We start from the raw sequence: 18049 nt of genomic DNA, 5'->3' as shown, positions 1-18049 counted from the left end.
AAGGAAAGATTTGTTTCTCTTTTGGTCCATTCAACAACAGAGCGATACGATCCTTGTTTCAGCAGGATGTTGTATCCATCCATACCTTATGTCATTCCTTATTGGAATGGATTTATTGATAATATCTGTTGGAAAAAGTTTGGATGTTGCCACACAAATTAAGGAAGTTTCCTTTAAAATTATTCATAAATATTATCCTGCCAACCACTATACGAAGAAGTTTAAGGAAAACATCAACTCAAATTGCTCCTTTTGTAATGGCCACCCAGAAACAGTTTTGCATCTTTTTTGGCATTGTATGCATGTAAGATGTATGTATTGTATGTAACTCCATTGTGTCCTCCTCCCAGAGCGCTAAGAACCTTGGCGTGATCCTGGACAACACCCTGTCGTTCTCAACTAACATCAAGGCGGTGGCCCGTTCCTGTAGGTTCATGCTCTACAACATCCGCAGAGTACGACCCTGCCTCACACAGGAAGCGGCGCAGGTCCTAATCCAGGCACTTGTCATCTCCCGTCTGGATTACTGCAACTCGCTGTTGGCTGGGCTCCCTGCCTGTGCCATTAAACCCCTACAACTCATCCAGAACGCCGCAGCCCGTCTGGTGTTCAACCTTCCCAAGTTCTCTCACGTCACCCCGCTCCTCCGCTCTCTCCACTGGCTTCCAGTTGAAGCTCGCATCCGCTACAAGACCATGGTGCTTGCCTACGGAGCTGTGAGGGGAACGGCACCTCAGTACCTCCAGGCTCTGATCAGGCCCTACACCCAAACAAGGGCACTGCGTTCATCCACCTCTGGCCTGCTCGCCTCCCTACCACTGAGGAAGTACAGTTCCCGCTCAGCCCAGTCAAAACTGTTCGCTGTCTGGCCCCCAATGGTGGAACAAACTCCCTCACGACGCCAGGACAGCGGAGTCAATCACCACCTTCCGGAGACACCTGAAACCCCACCTCTTTAAGGAATACCTAGGATAGGATAAAGTAATCCTTCTCACCCCCACTTAAAAGATTTAGATGCACTATTGTAAAGTGGCTGTTCCACTGGATGTCATAAGGTGAATGCACCAATTTGTAAGTCGCTCTGGATAAGAGCGTCTGCTAAATGACTTAAATGTAAATTTACAAACAGAAAACCACATTTTCGTATCCTACAAAAATAAATTGAACTGTATTTTAAGACGGTTAAATGCTCTACTAACAAAAAAGCTGTTAGAATTGTAAGTATATGCATGTCCCTTAAGGTCCTTGTGTAATTGTAATGTGATATTGTACCCCCTAGCCCCGCCCCCAGCCCCGCCCCCAGCCCCGCCCCTAGCTCGATTGTCTATTGTCTGTAATCTATGTATGCCTGTGTTCCCTCATGTGCTTTATATATTGTTTTGTTATTAATAAAAATAAAACATAAATACATTTTTTTTAAATACATTTACAGTAGCTGGCTAGGCTATTCAAACTGTAACATTGACTAGCTTTACAATACATTGGATAAATGGTCCATGGAGTTACCTCTTGTTAGTGTTTAAATACTGGAGAGTCGAGACCAAATCACGGGCGCTGGACAGAGTGGATTTCAGTTGTAACAAAAGGCAGTTTTAATGGTCAAAAGATATCTTGTCCTGCAGTTTTACGTGCACGGATCTAGTTCATATAACGCGGTAAGGAGTCAGGTGAAAAAGAGAACTTATACAAAGGTTACATTCATTTTTATACGTAGAATAAGGTAGGTAGAGTCTTGTCGTGACGCCTTCTGAATGGTCCCGTAGGGTTGGAGGCGGACCCGCTCTAGCCAGAGTAGAAGCCCCCATTGGTGCACAGCAGTCTTCTGTTCTGGGCACCCGACCAGTAGAAGAGGGGAAGAGTGTTTATTCTAGGAGATGTTTTGTGTCAGGGGTTCGTGAGGTAGAGGGGCAGTTTACTATGGCTGGGTGTATGTGTTCATGCGATGGAATGTCTTTGTTTCCTGGGGTCGGGAGACAACAAAGCTGAGGGGATAGTGTTAGGGGGGTAGTTTTATTGCTGGTTGTGTGAGCTAGTTCCTATTTTAACAGGGGTAGGTAGATGACTTGAGTCAGGCGGTTTGGCTTGACGCTGTATAATATATGAACTATGTATATGACTGTTTACATATATTTATATAACACTCTTCATACTATCAAGATAATTCTTATTGCAGCTGAATATTTTCAGTGCACTCTATAAAAAAAATATGTATCTTATTTCAGTATTTGGAGGCTAGATATATCTGTTTCTCTTCATCAGACAGGTGGCGATGTGCGACTTTAAGGCGATGCCGCTGGTGTGACGTATAATCTAGTGGACGGCAGCAACAGTCAGTCAGACACCTCCGTAGCTTGCTAGACAAAATAGACGAACCAGTAAAGCTCTTTAGACGTTTTGTTGTATATTAGCCACTGTGTTTTAAACCCCCTTCTGTCGTCTAGTTAGTTATCCGATTTCATTTCATATTTTTACATCATTGTTACATCATATTTTTACATCATCACATCATTGTTACATCATAAACGTTTATAAGTGGCGGAATGAATGACGCTTCATTGTTTCAACTGCAGATTGGTTGATTTGATTGTGGCTTTTTTAAAGGGACAACCTCGGATTTAAACAGCAACAAAATGGCTGCCCAGAGACTTGGTAAACAGCTGAGAGATGGGGGCTGGAGAAATGTTACCACTCTTAAATTCATAGAGAAAGCTATTGTTAGCAACCTTAACCCAACACCTAGCAACCTCATCAAGAAGTTCAGACATCTTGGCAAAACAGTTATAAGGTGTTGGCTTGACAGTCGCTGGACCCAGGTTTGAGTCCCGCTCAGGGCCTCGCTCTGAATTCACTACACTATGAATACAAGGACTGGCCGTCCATAAGGTCAAAATGATAGTTTTAACCAGATTGAGGCTATACAGTGTTAATTTACCAATAGTGGTGTTATACGAGCTTATGTTTTGGTTTCTGATGGGGGAAATACAGTTGAATCATTTGAGTCATTTCTAAGTTCTATTCTTCAAGAATCAATGGCTATTATGACGTCATAATGATATGATGTCTGACCCCATTTAGTCGATTGTTGTTTTTTACATTCTATGACCCCCAACGTCTAATACTCTTCCCTTGTAGACGTCACCTCCCTTTACATTCTATGACCCCCAACGTCTAATACTCTTCCCCTGTAGACGTCACCTCCCTTTACATTCTATGACCCCCAACGTCTAATACTCTTCCCCTGTAGACGTCACCTCCCTTTACATTCTATGACCCCCAACGTCTAATACTCTTCCCCTGTGACGTACCTCCCTTTACATTCTATGACCCCAACGTCTAATACTCTTCCCCTGTAGACGTCACCTCCCTTTACATTCTATGACCCCCAACGTCTAATACTCTTCCCCTGTAGATGTCACCTCCCTTTACATTCTATGACCCCCAACGTCTAATACTCTTCCCTGTAGAGACCCCCAACGTCTAATACTCTTCCCTTGTAGACACCTCCCTTTACATTCTATGACCCCAACGTCTAATACTCTTCCCCTGTAGACGTCACCTCCCTTTACATTCTATGACCCCAACGTCTAATACTCTTCCCTGTAGACGTCACCTCCCTTTACATTCTATGACCCCCAACGTCTAATACTCTTCCCCTGTAGACGTCACCTCCCTTTACATTCTATGACCCCCAACGTCTAATACTCTTCCCCTGTAGACGTCACCTCCCTTTACATTCTATGACCCCCAACGTCTAATACTCTTCCCCTGTAGACGTCACCTCCCTTTACATTCTATGACCCCCAACGTCTAATACTCTTCCCTTGTAGACGTCACCTCCCTTTACATTCTATGACCCCCAACGTCTAATACTCTTCCCCTGTAGACGTCACCTCCCTTTACATTCTATGACCCCCAACGTCTAATACTCTTCCCTTGTAGACGTCACCTCCCTTTACATTCTATGACCCCCAACGTCTAATACTCTTCCCCTGTAGACGTCACCTCCCTTTACATTCTATGACCCCCAACGTCTAATACTCTTCCCTTGTAGACGTCACCTCCCTTTACATTCTATGACCCCCAACGTCTAATACTCTTCCCTTGTAGACGTCACCTCCCTTTACATTCTATGACCCCCAACGTCTAATACTCTTCCCTTGTAGACGTCACCTCCCTTTACATTCTATGACCCCCAACGTCTAATACTCTTCCCTTGTAGACGTCACCTCCCTTTACATTCTATGACCCCCAACGTCTAATACTCTTCCCTGTAGACGGACCTCCCTTTACATTCTATGACCCCCAACGTCTAATACTCTTCCCCTGTAGACGTCACCTCCCTTTACATTCTATGACCCCCAACGTCTAATACTTTCCCTTGTAGACGTCACCTCCCTTTACATTCTATGACCCCCAACGTCTAATACTCTTCCCTTGTAGACGCTCCCTTTACATTCTATGACCCCCAACGGGAGACTAATACTCTTCCCCTGTAGACGCCACCTCCCTTTACATTCTATGACCCCCAACGCTAATACTCTTCCCCTGTAGACGCACCTCCCTTTACATTCTATGACCCCCAACGTCTAATACTCTTCCCTTGTAGACGCACCTCCCTTTACATTCTATGACCCCCAACGTCTTACTTCCCTTGTGACGCCACCTCCCTTACATTCTATGACCCCAACGTCTAATACTCTTCCCTTGTAGACGTCACCTCCCTTTACATTCTATGACCTCCAACGTCTAATACTCTTCCCTTGTAGACGCCACCTCCCTTTACATTCTATGACCCCCAACGTCTAATACTCTTCCCCTGTAGACGTCACCTCCCTTTACATTCTATGACCCCCAACGTCTAATACTCTTCCCTTGTAGACGTCACCTCCCTTTACATTCTATGACCCCAACGTCTAATACTCTTCCCTTGTAGACGATCACCTCCCTTTACATTCTATGACCCCCAACGTCTAATACTCTTCCCTTGTAGACGCCACCTCCCTTTACATTCTATGACCCCAACGTCTAATACTCTTCCCCTGTAGACGTCACCTCCCTTTACATTCTATGACCCCCAACGTCTAATACTCTTCCCCTGTAGACGTCACCTCCCTTTACATTCTATGACCCCCAACGGTAGACGACCTCCCTTTACATTCTATGACCCCCAACGTCTAATACCTTCCCTGTAGACGTCACCTCCCTTTACATTCTATGACCCCCAACGTCTAATACTCTTCCCTTGTAGACGCCACTCCCTTTACATTCTATGACCCCCAACGTCTAATACTCTTCCCTGTAGACGCACCTCCCTTTACATTCTATGACCCCCAACGTCTAATACTCTTCCCCTGTAGACGTCCACCTCCCTTTACATTCTATGACCCCCAACGTCTAATACTCTTCCCTTGTAGACGCCATCTCCCTTACATTCTATGACCCCCAACGTCTAATACTCTTCCCTTAGACGCCACCTCCCTTTACATTCTATGACCCCCAACGTCTAATACTCTTCCCCTTGTAGACGTCATCCCTTTACATTCTATGACCCCCAACGCAATACTCTTCCCCTGTAGACGCCACCTCCCTTTACATTCTATGACCCCCAACGTCTAATACTCTTCCCTGTAGACGCCACCTCCCTTTACATTCTATGACCCCCAACGGTTAATACTCTTCCCTTGTAGACGCCACCTCCCTTTACATTCTATGACCCCCAACGTCTAATACTCTTCCCTTGTAGACGTCACCTCCCTTTACATTCTATGACCCCCAACGTGACTAATACTCTTCCCCTGTAGACGTTTCCTCCCTTTACATTCTATGACCCCCAACGGAGAATACTCTTCCCTTGTAGACGCCACCTCCTTTACATTCTATGACCCCCAACGTCTAATACTCCCCTTGTAGACGTCACCTTCATTCTATGACCCCCAACGCCTAATACTCTTCCCCTTGTAGACGTCACCTCCCTTTACATTCTATGACCCCCAACGTCTAATACTCTTCCCTGTAGACGTCCCTCCCTTTACATTCTATGACCCCCAACGTCTAATACTCTTCCCTGTAGATGTCACCTCCCTTTACATTCTATGACCCCCAACGCCTAATACTCTTCCCCTGTAGACGCCACCTCCCTTTACATTCTATGACCCCCAACGTCTAATACTCTTCCCTTGTAGACGCACCTCCCTTTACATTCTATGACCCCCAACGCCTAATACTCTTCCCTGTAGACGTCACCTCCCTTTACATTCTATGACCCCCAACGTCTAATACTCTTCCCTTGTAGACGTCACCTCCCTTTACATTCTATGACCCCCCTGCGCCTAATACTCTTCCCTGTAGACGTCCACCCCTCCCTTTACATTCTATGACCCCCTGCGCCTAATACTCTTCCCTTGTAGACGTCACCTCCCTTTACATTCTATGACCCCCAACGTCTAATACTCTTCCCTTGTAGACGTCACCTCCCTTTACATTCTATGACCCCCAACGTCTTTCCCCGGTGGAATGTCATTGGTCCTCTCTTTGTTTTGCGAACCATCTTCTGGACCCTGGTCTCTGTTCCTAGGCAATTTCCTCTTATCTGATTGGGTCATGGTTTCTAAATTAGCATACACACCGTTTTCATGGCCTGAACTCCCATTAATAGTCACAGTAATCATTCACTGAACAGGATAACAAAACAAACTACAGTTTAACTTGACACACGGAAACATTTAACAGATTAACATCAGTTACATAATATAAAATAACATCTCCTATTTCCTTTTGTAGAAGAATGTTATGCGTTACCGCTAAATGTGTGTGACATCGTCCTCATCGATTCTTCCATGTCTCTTTATCTTCAGGGGGAGACGAAGGGCCCTGATAGACTGCCGGGCTACCAGCATGTCTGTCGGCTTGCCAGGGCCTTGGTGGGGGTGAGGAACCGTCAGGGGCTGTCGGACCGCAGGGTAGACGGTCTGGTGGCGCTGTGGCTGGCGCTGCCAGACTTAGACAAGCAGCGCTTGATCTACCCTGCCCGGCACCAGGAGAGGATCGTTCAGGGGCTGTCGGACCGCAGGGTAGACGGTCTGGTGGCGCCATCTACCCTGCCAGGGCACCAGGAGAGGATCGTTCAGGGGCTGTCGGACCGCAGGGTAGACGGTCTGGTGGCACCATCTACCCTGCCCGGCACCAGGAGAGGATCGTTCAGGGGCTGTCGGACCGCAGGGTAGACGGTCTGGGGCGCTGTGGCTGGCGCTGCCAGACCAGGAGAGGATCGTTCAGGGGCGGTTCAAGGCAACGAAGGTGAAGTCGTCCATCGTGGAAAAGACGGTATGTTGTTCATGTCCTCACTATTATATTGCCTCTACATTAAATGCATCTGAATTTCAGGCGATGGCGATATCATTATTTTTTTAACGTTCTCTAATTATTTATCTCCTTTGTTTCAGTTCCCTTCTCGGACTCAACTCGGGCCCTGCAAATTGGCAGAGGGCACCAGCCGTTTGGTGGAGGCCATTTTGCAGTCAGCTCTGTCAAATCCATCCCAGCGCCACGCAGTCTGCCGGCGTCAAGAAGAGCAGGTGGGCGCTCATTCTGGCGGACTACGTGGCCATCAGGGAGGCAGTGCTGAACAGCCTGAGGTTGATGGCCCAGAGACCAACCTTCAGCTCTTTGAGCTGAATCACAGGACCATCAGTCAGTGGTAAGACGTTATGGAAGACTTGTTACACAAAAGCCTTGTGACTAAATGACAATCTGAGTGACAGCTTTGTGTTTGGTTTCTCTCCCTGTTTCAGGTACTCCCGGCGTCAGAGGGAGAGGATGGTGCTGCACCAGGGATTGGGGCTCGCTCCTGCACCCAGCGTCACCGCCCAGCCCCTCCCTGCAGCCCAGCCCCTCCCTGCAGCCAAGCCCCGCCCCTCCCTGCAGCCCAGCCCCTCCCTCCACTACCAGCGGGAGGGAATCCAGGCACTCTTCCCTTTCCCTACGCCTCCCATGCCAGACCACCCAGCAAGGAGGGCCTGCCCACGCACCCATTCTGCCAGTCCACCTGGAGCAACAATCCCCCGCACTTCCCGGCCCCTCCCAAACCCTGCAAGCCCAAGGACCACAGACGGGCCATTCTGCCAGCCCACCTGGAGCAACAATCCCCCTGCAGCCCGGCCCCTCCCAAACCCTGCAAGCCCAAGGACCACAGACGGGCTCCCTGCAGCCCCTCCTGCAAGGAGAAGTGAAGGAGCCCAGCCCCTCCGGTGCCAAGGGAGCCAAGCCCCTCCCTGCAGGAAGCCCCTCCCTGCAGGAAGAAGGATGCTAAGGGGAGAAGTGAAGGGACAAAGGGGAAGTGAAGGACGCTAAGGGGAGAAGTGAAGGACGCTCCCTGAAGGGAAAGAGGGGAGAAGTGAAGGACGCTCCCTCCACTAAGGGGAGAGAGTGAAGGACGGGGACTCTTGAAGGACCTAAGGGGAGAAGTGAAGGACGCTAAGGGGAGAAGTCCCACGCTAAGGGGAGAAGTGAAGGACAAAGGGGAGGTGAAGGACGCTAAGGGGACGCACCCATGAAGGACACTAGTCCACCTGGAGGGTTCTGGACCCTAAACCCTGCAAGAAGTGAAGGACCCAAGGGGACCACAGACGGGCTCAGGGGAGAGGTGAAGGACGCTCCTCCGGGGGAGAGGTGCCAAGGACAAGGGGAGAGGTGAAGGACTGGGACACTAAGGGGAGAGGATGGGACGGGGAGAGGTGAAGGACGCTAAGGGGAGAGGTGACCGTAAGGGGACACTAAGGGAGAAGTGAAGGACGCTAAGGGGAGAAGTGAAGGACACTAAGGGGAGGTGATGGACGCTAAGGGGAGAAGTGAGGGGAGAAGATGACGCTAAGGGGAGAAGTGAAGGACGCTAAGGGGAGGTGAAGAAGGACACTAAGGGGAGAGGTGAAGGACGCTAAGGGGAGAAGTGAAGGACGCTAAGGGGAGAAGTGAAGGACGCTAAGGGGAGAAGTGAAGGACGCTAAGGGGAGAAGTGAAGGACGCTAAGGGGAGAAGTGAAGGACGCTAAGGGGAGAAGTGAAGGACGCTAAGGGGAGAAGTGAAGGACGCTAAGGGGAGAAGTGAAGGACGCTAAGGGGAGAGGTGAAGGACGCTAAGGGGAGAAGTGAAGGACGCTAAGGGGAGAAGTGAAGGACGCTAAGGGGAGAAGTGAAGGACGCTAAGGGGAGAGGTGAAGGACGCTAAGGGGAGAAGTGAAGGACGCTAAGGGGAGAAGTGAAGGACGCTAAGGGGAGAGGTGAAGGACACTAAGGGGAGAAGTGAAGGACGCTGAAGGACGGAAGGGGAGAGTGAAGGACGCTAAGGGGAGAAGGACACTAAGGACGCTAAGGGGAGAGGTGAAGGACGCTAAGGGGAGAGGTGAAGGACGCTAAGGGGAGAGGTGAAGGACGCTAAGGGGAGAAGTGAAGGACGCTAAGGGGAGAAGTGAAGGACGCTAAGGGGAGAGGTGAAGGACGCTAAGGGGAGAGGTGAAGGACGCTAAGGGGAGAGGTGAAGGACGCTAAGGGGAGAGGTGAAGGACACTAAGGGGAGAGGTGAAGGACGCTAAGGGGAGAGGTGAAGGACACTAAGGGGAGAGGTGAAGGACACTAAGGGGAGAGGTGAAGGGACACTAAGGGGGAGAGGGGAGAGGTGAAGGACGCTAAGGGGAGAGGTGAAGGACTAAGGGGAGAGGTGAAGGACACTAAGGGGAGAGGTGAAGGACACTAAGGGGAGAAGGTGAAGGGGACGCTAAGGGGAGAGGTGAAGGACGCTAAGGGGAGGGGAGAGTGAAGGACGCTAAGGGGAGAGGTGAAGGACGCTAAGGGGAGAGGTGAAGGACACTAAGGGGAGAGGTGAAGGACACTAAGGGGAGAGGTGAAGGACGCTAAGGGGAGAGGTGAAGGACGCTAAGGGGAGAGGGGAGAAGGGACGCTAAGGGGAGAGAAGTGAAGGACGCTAAGGGGAGAGGTGAAGGACGCTAAGGGGAGAGGTGAAGGACGCTAAGGGGAGAAGTGAAGGACGCTAAGGGGAGAGGTGAAGGACACTAAGGGGAGAGGTGAAGGACACTAAGGGGAGAGGTGAAGGACGCTAAGGGGAGAGGTGAAGGACACTAAGGGGAGAGGTGAAGGACGCTAAGGGGAGAGGTGAAGGACGCTAAGGGGAGAGGTGAAGGACACTAAGGGGAGAGGTGAAGGACACTAAGGGGAGAGGTGAAGGACACTAAGGGGAGAGGTGAAGGACACTAAGGGGAGAGGTGAAGGACGCTAAGGGGAGAAGTGAAGGACACTAAGGGGAGAAGGTGAAGGACACTAAGGGGAGAGGTGAAGGACGCTAAGGGGAGAGGTGAAGGACACTAAGGGGAGAGGTGAAGGACGCTAAGGGGAGAGGTGAAGGACGCTAAGGGGAGAGGTGAAGGACACTAAGGGGAGAGGTGAAGGACACTAAGGGGAGAAGTGAAGGACGCTAAGGGGAGAGGTGAAGGACGCTAAGGGGAGAGGTGAAGGACGCTAAGGGGAGACACTAAGGGGAGAGTGAAGGACGCTAAGGGGAGAGGTGAAGGACGCTAAGGGGAGAAGGACACTGAGAGGTGAAGGACACTAAGGGGAGAAGGTGAAGGACACTAAGGGGAGAGGTGAAGGACGCTAAGGGGAGAGGTGAAGGACAAGGACTAAGGGGAGAAGGGGAGAGGTGAAGGACGCTAAGGGGAGAGGTGAAGGACGCTAAGGGGAGAGGTGAAGGACGCTAAGGGGAGAGGTGAAGGACACTAAGGGGAGAGGTGAAGGACGCTAAGGGGAGAGGTGAAGGACGCTAAGGGGAGAGGTGAAGGACACTAAGGGGAGAGGTGAAGGACGCTAAGGGGAGAGGTGAAGGACACTAAGGGGAGAGGTGAAGGACACTAAGGGGAGAGGTGAAGGACGCTAAGGGGAGAGGTGAAGGACGCTAAGGGGAGAGGTGAAGGACGCTAAGGGGAGAGGTGAAGGACGCTAAGGGGAGAGGTGAAGGACACTAAGGGGAGAGGTGAAGGACGCTAAGGGGAGAGGTGAAGGACGCTAAGGGGAGAGGTGAAGGACGCTAAGGGGAGAGGTGAAGGACGCTAAGGGGAGAGGTGAAGGACGCTAAGGGGAGAGGTGAAGGACGCTAAGGGGAGAGGTGAAGGACGCTAAGGGGAGAGGTGAAGGACACTAAGGGGAGAGGTGAAGGACGCTAAGGAAGGAGAAGGGAGAGAGAAGTGAAGGACGCTAAGGGGAGAAGGACGCTAAGTGAAGGACACTAAGGGGAGAGAGAGTGGGGAGAGGACGCTAAGGGGAGGTGAAGGACGCTAAGGGGAGAGGTGAAGGACGCTAAGGGGAGAAGGACGCTAAGAAGGACGCTAAGGGAGAAGGACGCTAAGTGAAGGACGCTAAGGGGAGAGGTGAAGGACGCTAAGGGGAGAAGTGAAGGACGCTAAGGGGAGAAGTGAAGGACGCTAAGGGGAGAAGTGAAGGACGCTAAGGGGAGAGGTGAAGGACACTAAGGGGAGAGGTGAAGGACACTAAGGGGAGAGGTGAAGGACGCTAAGGGGAGAGGTGAAGGACACTAAGGGGAGAGGTGAAGGACACTAAGGGGAGAGGTGAAGGACACTAAGGGGAGAGGTGAAGGACACTAAGGGGAGAGGTGAAGGACACTAAGGGGAGAGGTGAAGGACACTAAGGGGAGAGGTGAAGGACACTAAGGGGAGAGGTGAAGGACACTAAGGGGAGAGGTGAAGGACACTAAGGGGAGAGGTGAAGGACACTAAGGGGAGAGGTGAAGGACACTAAGGGGAGAAGTGAAGGACACTAAGGGGAGAGGTGAAGGACACTAAGGGGAGAGGTGAAGGACACTAAGGGGAGAGGTGAAGGACACTAAGGGGAGAGGTGAAGGACACTAAGGGGAGAGGTGAAGGACACTAAGGGGAGAGGTGAAGGACACTAAGGGGAGAGGTGAAGGACACTAAGGGGAGAGAGTGAAGGACACTAAGGGGAGAAGTGAAGGACACTTGGGGAGAGGTGAAGGACACTAAGGGGAGAGGTGAAGGACTATAAGGGGAGATGAAGGACCTAAGGGGAGAGGTGAAGGACACTAAGGGGTCTGAGGTGAAGGACACTAAGGGGAGAGGTCCGTTCCCAAGGGGAGGTGAAGGACGCTAAGGGGAGAGGTGAAGGACGCTAAGGGGAGAGGTGAAGGACACTAAGGGGAGAGGTGAAGGACACTAAGGGGAGAGGTGAAGGACGCTAAGGGAGAGGTGAAGGACGCTAAGGGGAGAGGTGAAGGACACTAAGGGGAGAGGTGAAGGACACTAAGGGGAGAGGTGAAGGACACTAAGGGGAGGGTGAAGGACACTAGGAGGGGAGAGAGGTGAAGGACACTAAGGGGAGAGGTGAAGGACACTAAGGGGAGAGGTGAAGGACACTAAGGGGAGGGGAGAAGGACACTAAGGGGAGAGGTGAAGGACACTGGGGAAGGACGCTAAGGGGAGAGGTGAAGGACACTAAGGGGAGAGGTGAAGGACACTGGGGAGAGGTGAAGGACGCTAAGGGGAGAGGTGAAGGACAAGGGGAGAAGTGAAGGACACTAAGGGGAGGTGAAGGACACTAAGGGGAGAGGTGAAGGACACTAAGGGGAGAGGTGAAGGACACTAAGGGGAGAGGTGAAGGACACTAAGGGGAGAGGTGAAGGACACTAAGGGGAGAGGTGAAGGACACTAAGGGGAGAGGTGAAGGACACTAAGGGGAGAGGTGAAGGACACTAAGGGGAGAGGTGAAGGACACTGCAGGGGAGAAGTGGGGTTTTAGGACACTAAGGGGAGAGGTGAAGGACGCTAAGGGGAGAAGTGAAGGACACTTGGGGAGAGGTGAAGGACTACTAAGGGGAGAGGTGAAGGACACTAAGGGGAGAGGTGAAGGACACTAAGGGGAGAGGTGAAGGACACTAAGGGGAGAGGTGAAGGACACTAAGGGGAGAGGTGAAGGACACTAAGGGGAGAGGTGAAGGACACTGAGCCACTGGCTGTGATGGTCGGATGTTTGTATTGTAAATAGTTCCCTGTTCCCCTGGACCGAGACCTTGAACGCGGTGTAGAGGCTTGTGTGTGTTGAGGACCCTCAGAGCTATAATGTCTGTAGTTTATAAGACCTACTGGTAGGGTAACCCATGGCAGGTCTGAGGCGAGACACCAGACTAACGTCGGTCCGTTCCCAAGCAACATGCACATTTTATGAGTACTCTGTCGTAACCGGCCGCGACCGGGTGGTCCGTGGGGCGACGCACAATTGGCCTAGCGTCGTCTGGGTTAGGGAGGGTTTGGCCGGTAGGATTGTCTCATCGCGCACCAGCGACTCCTGTGGCGGGCCGGGCCAGTGCTCTTGTCACCAAGGTTGCCAGGTGCACTGGCTTCCAGGTTGGATGCGCGCTGTGTTAAGAAGCAGTGCGGATTGGTTGGGTTGTGTATCGGAGGACGGCATGGCTTTCAACCTTCGTCTCTCCCGAGCCCGTACGGGAGTTGTAGCGATGAGACAAGATAGCAGACAAGGCACAGCCAGAAGAGGACTGGCCACCCCACATAGCCTGGTTCCTCTCTCGGTTTCTTCCTAGGTTTTGGCCTTTCTAGGGAGTTTTTCCTAGCCACCGTGCTTCTACACCTGCATTGCTTGCTGTTTGGGGTTTTAGGCTGGGTTTCTGTACAGCACTTTGAGATATCAGCTGATGTACGAAGGGCTATATAAATCAATTTGATTTGATTTGATTTGAGTAGCTACTAAACAATTGGATACCACGAAAAAGGAGTGAAATTTAAAAAATAAAATGAATAATAATAATAATAATAATAATAATAATAATAATAATAATAATAATAATAATAATAATACATGAATAACTTACTGTTTTTATTTTTGTTATTTTATATATATATATATTTTTTGAACATGTCCACGGGTCAGTGGCCCAGAGGCACTTTCTTCAAACTGCTCTTGATGGTGTAACGCCAATCAATCAATGCTCCAGGCGCCCTATCACCATGTTATACATCCAGCTGACGGTGAGAAGAACCTGGTCCTCTTGTCACCCAGCAAAACACCCGGCACCCTATCACCATTTATACATCCACCTGACTTCCTGGTGGACTGAGAAGAAATAGGCCTGTGTCACCCAGCAAAACCCCGCCCCCATTTTCCCCCTCTTCCTTGGACTGAGAAGAACACGGTCACTCCAATACATTCCCAGCAAAACCCCGCCCCCATGGTTCCCCTCTTCTTTGAAGAGAGGCTGAAGAATTAAATGTCCTCTTGGATCACCCAGCAAAACCCCGCCCCCATTTCCCCTCTTCCTTGAACAGAGAAGAACCGGTCCTCTTGTCACCCAGCAAAACCCCGCCCCCATTTTCCCCTCTTCCTTGGACAGAGACCGGTCCTCTTGTCACCTGGCAAAACCCCGCCCCCATTTCCCCCTCTTCCTTGGACTGAGAAGAACCGGTCCTCCTCTCACCCAGCAAAACCCCGCCCCCATTTTCCCCCTCTTCCTTGGAACTGAGAAGAACCGGTCCTCCTCTCACCCAGCAAAATCCCGCCCCCATTTTCCCCTCTTCCTTGAACAGAGAAGCACCGGTCCTCTTGTCACCCGGCAAAACCCCGCCCCCATTTCCCCTCTTCCTTGAACAGAGAAGAACCGGTCCTCTTGTCACCCAGCAAAACCCCGCCCCCATTTCCCCTCTTCCTTGGACAGAGAAGAACCGGTCCTCTTGTCACCCGGCAAAACCCCGCCCCCATTTCCCCTCTTCCTTGGACTGAGAAGAACCGGTCCTCCTCTCACCCAGCAAAACCCCGCCCCCATTTCCCCTCTTCCTTGAACAGAGAAGAACCGGTCCTCTTGTCACCCAGCAAAACCCCGCCCCCATTATCCGGGCAATTTCTTTGTGTGATCCTTTCACGTATTCCTCTCTATTCCAATTGTTCCATTACTCCTCTCCTCCAATCAGATGCTTCAGCTTGTTCCAATTCAGTGAAAGAGAGCAATAAAAACGCCAATGAAGAGCCTAGCTTGTTTCAATTGGTTGTAAGCCAATCATGTACCTCTGAAATTTTCGTAACGTCACTTCATCACAAAATATTTTTGGGGAGGGGGGGGGCCATTGATAATACCCGGTAAGTGTATGAGGGGTAATGTGCTTGCTTAATTTGCAAAGAATGTAACGTCGACGAGTAAATGTGATGAAATATGACAATAACAAAACGACAACAAAAAAAAAGCCCTTGCACGAAAAACCCCACCAACCGAAACCGACACACTATAAACATGCTCTGCAGCTGCATTCACAACTATTTCCTGAAGCAAAGGCTTCGCAGGGAATGCTGGGTAGCCTAAGTAATAAAAAAAATACTGTAACGTTGTGATTAAAAAAAAAATCTTGAATCGTATGGGAAAATGTATAATTTGTTTTAATGTTAGGGAAGTAGAACATCTGTGAAAAGCAGTTTATTTGTGACATTTAAACTGTATGTGTAGATGTAGAACTGACCTAGACAGGACATATATCATATCCCTTATCACCTCTGATTCAATATTCTACCCTATTACCGACCTAGACAGGACATATATCATATCACCTCTGATTCAATATTCTACCCTATCACCGACCTAGACAGGACATATATCATATCCCTTATCACCTCTGATTCAATATTCTACCCTATCACCGACCTAGACAGGACATATATCATATCCCTTATCACCTCTGATTCAATATTCTACCCTATTACCGACCTAGACAGGACATATATCATATCACCTCTGATTCAATATTCTACCCTATCACCGACCTAGACAGGACATATATCATATCCCATATCACCTCTGATTCAATTTTCTACCCTATCACCGACCTAGACAGGACATATATCATATCCCATATCACCTCTGATTCAGATGCTAGAACAGTAAGACAGAAAAGGTTCATTAAAAAATACAATATTCTCCCTACCAGGCTTCTGTGTGAATATTCTAGTGGTGGTTTCTGAGGGTCTGAAGGTCAGTTTGAACCCTGTTTGACCCCAGCCATGACCAGAACCATCATTAGAGTTAGCAGTGTGGTTAATGTTAGGCATTAGGGTTAGCAGTGTGGTTAATGTTAGGGTTATTTAAGGTTAGGGTTAGGCATTAGGGTTAACAGTGTGGTTAATGTTAGGGTTATTTATGGTTAGGGTTAGGCATTAGGGTGACCAGTGTGGTTATAGAGGTTATAGATTTTATGACTGTGAACCTCTTGAGGAGAAAGTAATCAGATTACATTACAGAGTTTGGTGTCTAAAAGTGATGACACTGTTAGACAGGTAACTAGTAACTAACAGATTACATTTAGATAGTAATCCGATTACATTAGTGAGTTTGGGGAATCCAACAGTTGTGTTACTGATGCCACTTTTAGACAGGTAACTAGTAACTAACAGATTACATTTAGAAAGTAATCAGATTACATTAGTGAGTTTGGGGAATCCAAGTTATGTTACTGATGACAGGTAACTAGTAACTAACAGATTACTGATGACACTTTTAGACAGGTAACTAGTAACTAACAGATTACATTTAGAAAGTAACCTACCCAACCCTGGATACAGTATAAAGGTCTCTCCATGGGTGGGAGATGATCAACACTCTCTTTATATTACTGACTGAAACAGCAGAGGGAACACCCCCTCGGCATATCCACATCGATGGAACAGTAGTGGAGAGGGTAGCTAGTTTTAAGTTCCTCGGCATACACATCACAGACAAACTGAATTGGTCCACTCACACTGACAGCGTCGTGAAGAAGGCGCAGCAGCGCCTATTCAACCTCAGGAGGCTGAAGAAATTCGGCTTGTCACCAAAAGCACTCACAAACTTCTACAGATGCACAATCGAGAGCATCCTGGCGGGCTGTATCACCGCCTGGTACGGCAACTGCTCCGCCCTCAACCGTAAGGCTCTCCAGAGGGTAGTGAGGACTGCACAACGCATCACCGGGGCAAACTACCTGCCCTCCAGGACACCTACACCACCCGTTGTTACAGGAAGGCCATAAAGATCATCAAGGACATCAACCACCCGAACCACTGCCTGTTCACCCCGCTATCATCCAGAAGGCGAGGTCAGTACAGGTGCATCAAAGCTGGGACCGAGAGACTGAAAAACAGCTTCTATCTCAAGGCCATCAGACTGTTAAACAGCCACCACTAACATTGAGTGGCTGCTGCCAACACACTGTCATTGACACTGACCCAACTGCAGCCACTTTAATAATGGGAATTGATGGGAAATGATGTAAATATATCACTAGCCACTTTAAACAATGCTACCTTATATAATGTTACTTACCCTACATTATTCATCTCATATGCATACGTATATACTGTACTCTACATCATCGACTGCATCCTTATGTAATACATGTATCACTAGCCACTTTAACTATGCCACTTTGTTTACTTTGTCTACACACTCATCTCATATGTATATACTGTACTCGATACCATCTACTGTATGCTGCTCTGTACCATCACTCATTCATATATCCTTATGTACATATTCCTTATCCCCTTACACTGTGTATAAGACAGTAGTTTTGGAATTGTTAGTTAGATTACTTGTTGATTATCACTGCATTGTCGGAACTAGAAGCACAAGCATTTCGCTACACTCGCATTAACATCTGCTAACCATGTGTATGTGACAAATAAAATTAGATTTGATTTTGACTTGTTGACTGATTGATCCATTCATCCTTCCATCCCTCCTCAGCCTTCCTCTCCTCTGAAGACCCAGTGAGGGTGGAGCTCAGTCAGAGAGCTGTTGAAGGACTGGTTAGGATGAACACTTCTACAGCCAGAGAGGTGAGGTCACACAATTCTCCTGTGTTATCTAGTGTCCCGTGTGAACTTAAGTATGCTCCCTCTAATTCTTCCATTTCTCTCTCTCTTCTTTCGGAGGACCTGAGCCCGAGGACCGTATGTTGGGACCACTTGGCCTGATGACTCCT

The 18049-nt window shown here is 49.3% G+C and overlaps 1 protein-coding gene across 1 annotated transcript in view; it reads right to left on the bottom strand.

Annotated features, from left to right (window-relative positions):
- Positions 1-18049, bottom strand: part of LOC127928898 (zinc finger protein 271-like) — a 94488-nt gene that overhangs the window by 64574 nt on the left and 11865 nt on the right. The window lies entirely within an intron of this gene.

This window comes from Oncorhynchus keta, unplaced genomic scaffold (genome assembly GCF_023373465.1).
Source record: "Oncorhynchus keta strain PuntledgeMale-10-30-2019 unplaced genomic scaffold, Oket_V2 Un_scaffold_4394_pilon_pilon, whole genome shotgun sequence".
Taxonomy (NCBI): domain Eukaryota; kingdom Metazoa; phylum Chordata; class Actinopteri; order Salmoniformes; family Salmonidae; genus Oncorhynchus; species Oncorhynchus keta.
This window is presented reverse-complemented; position numbering and strand designations above follow the sequence as displayed.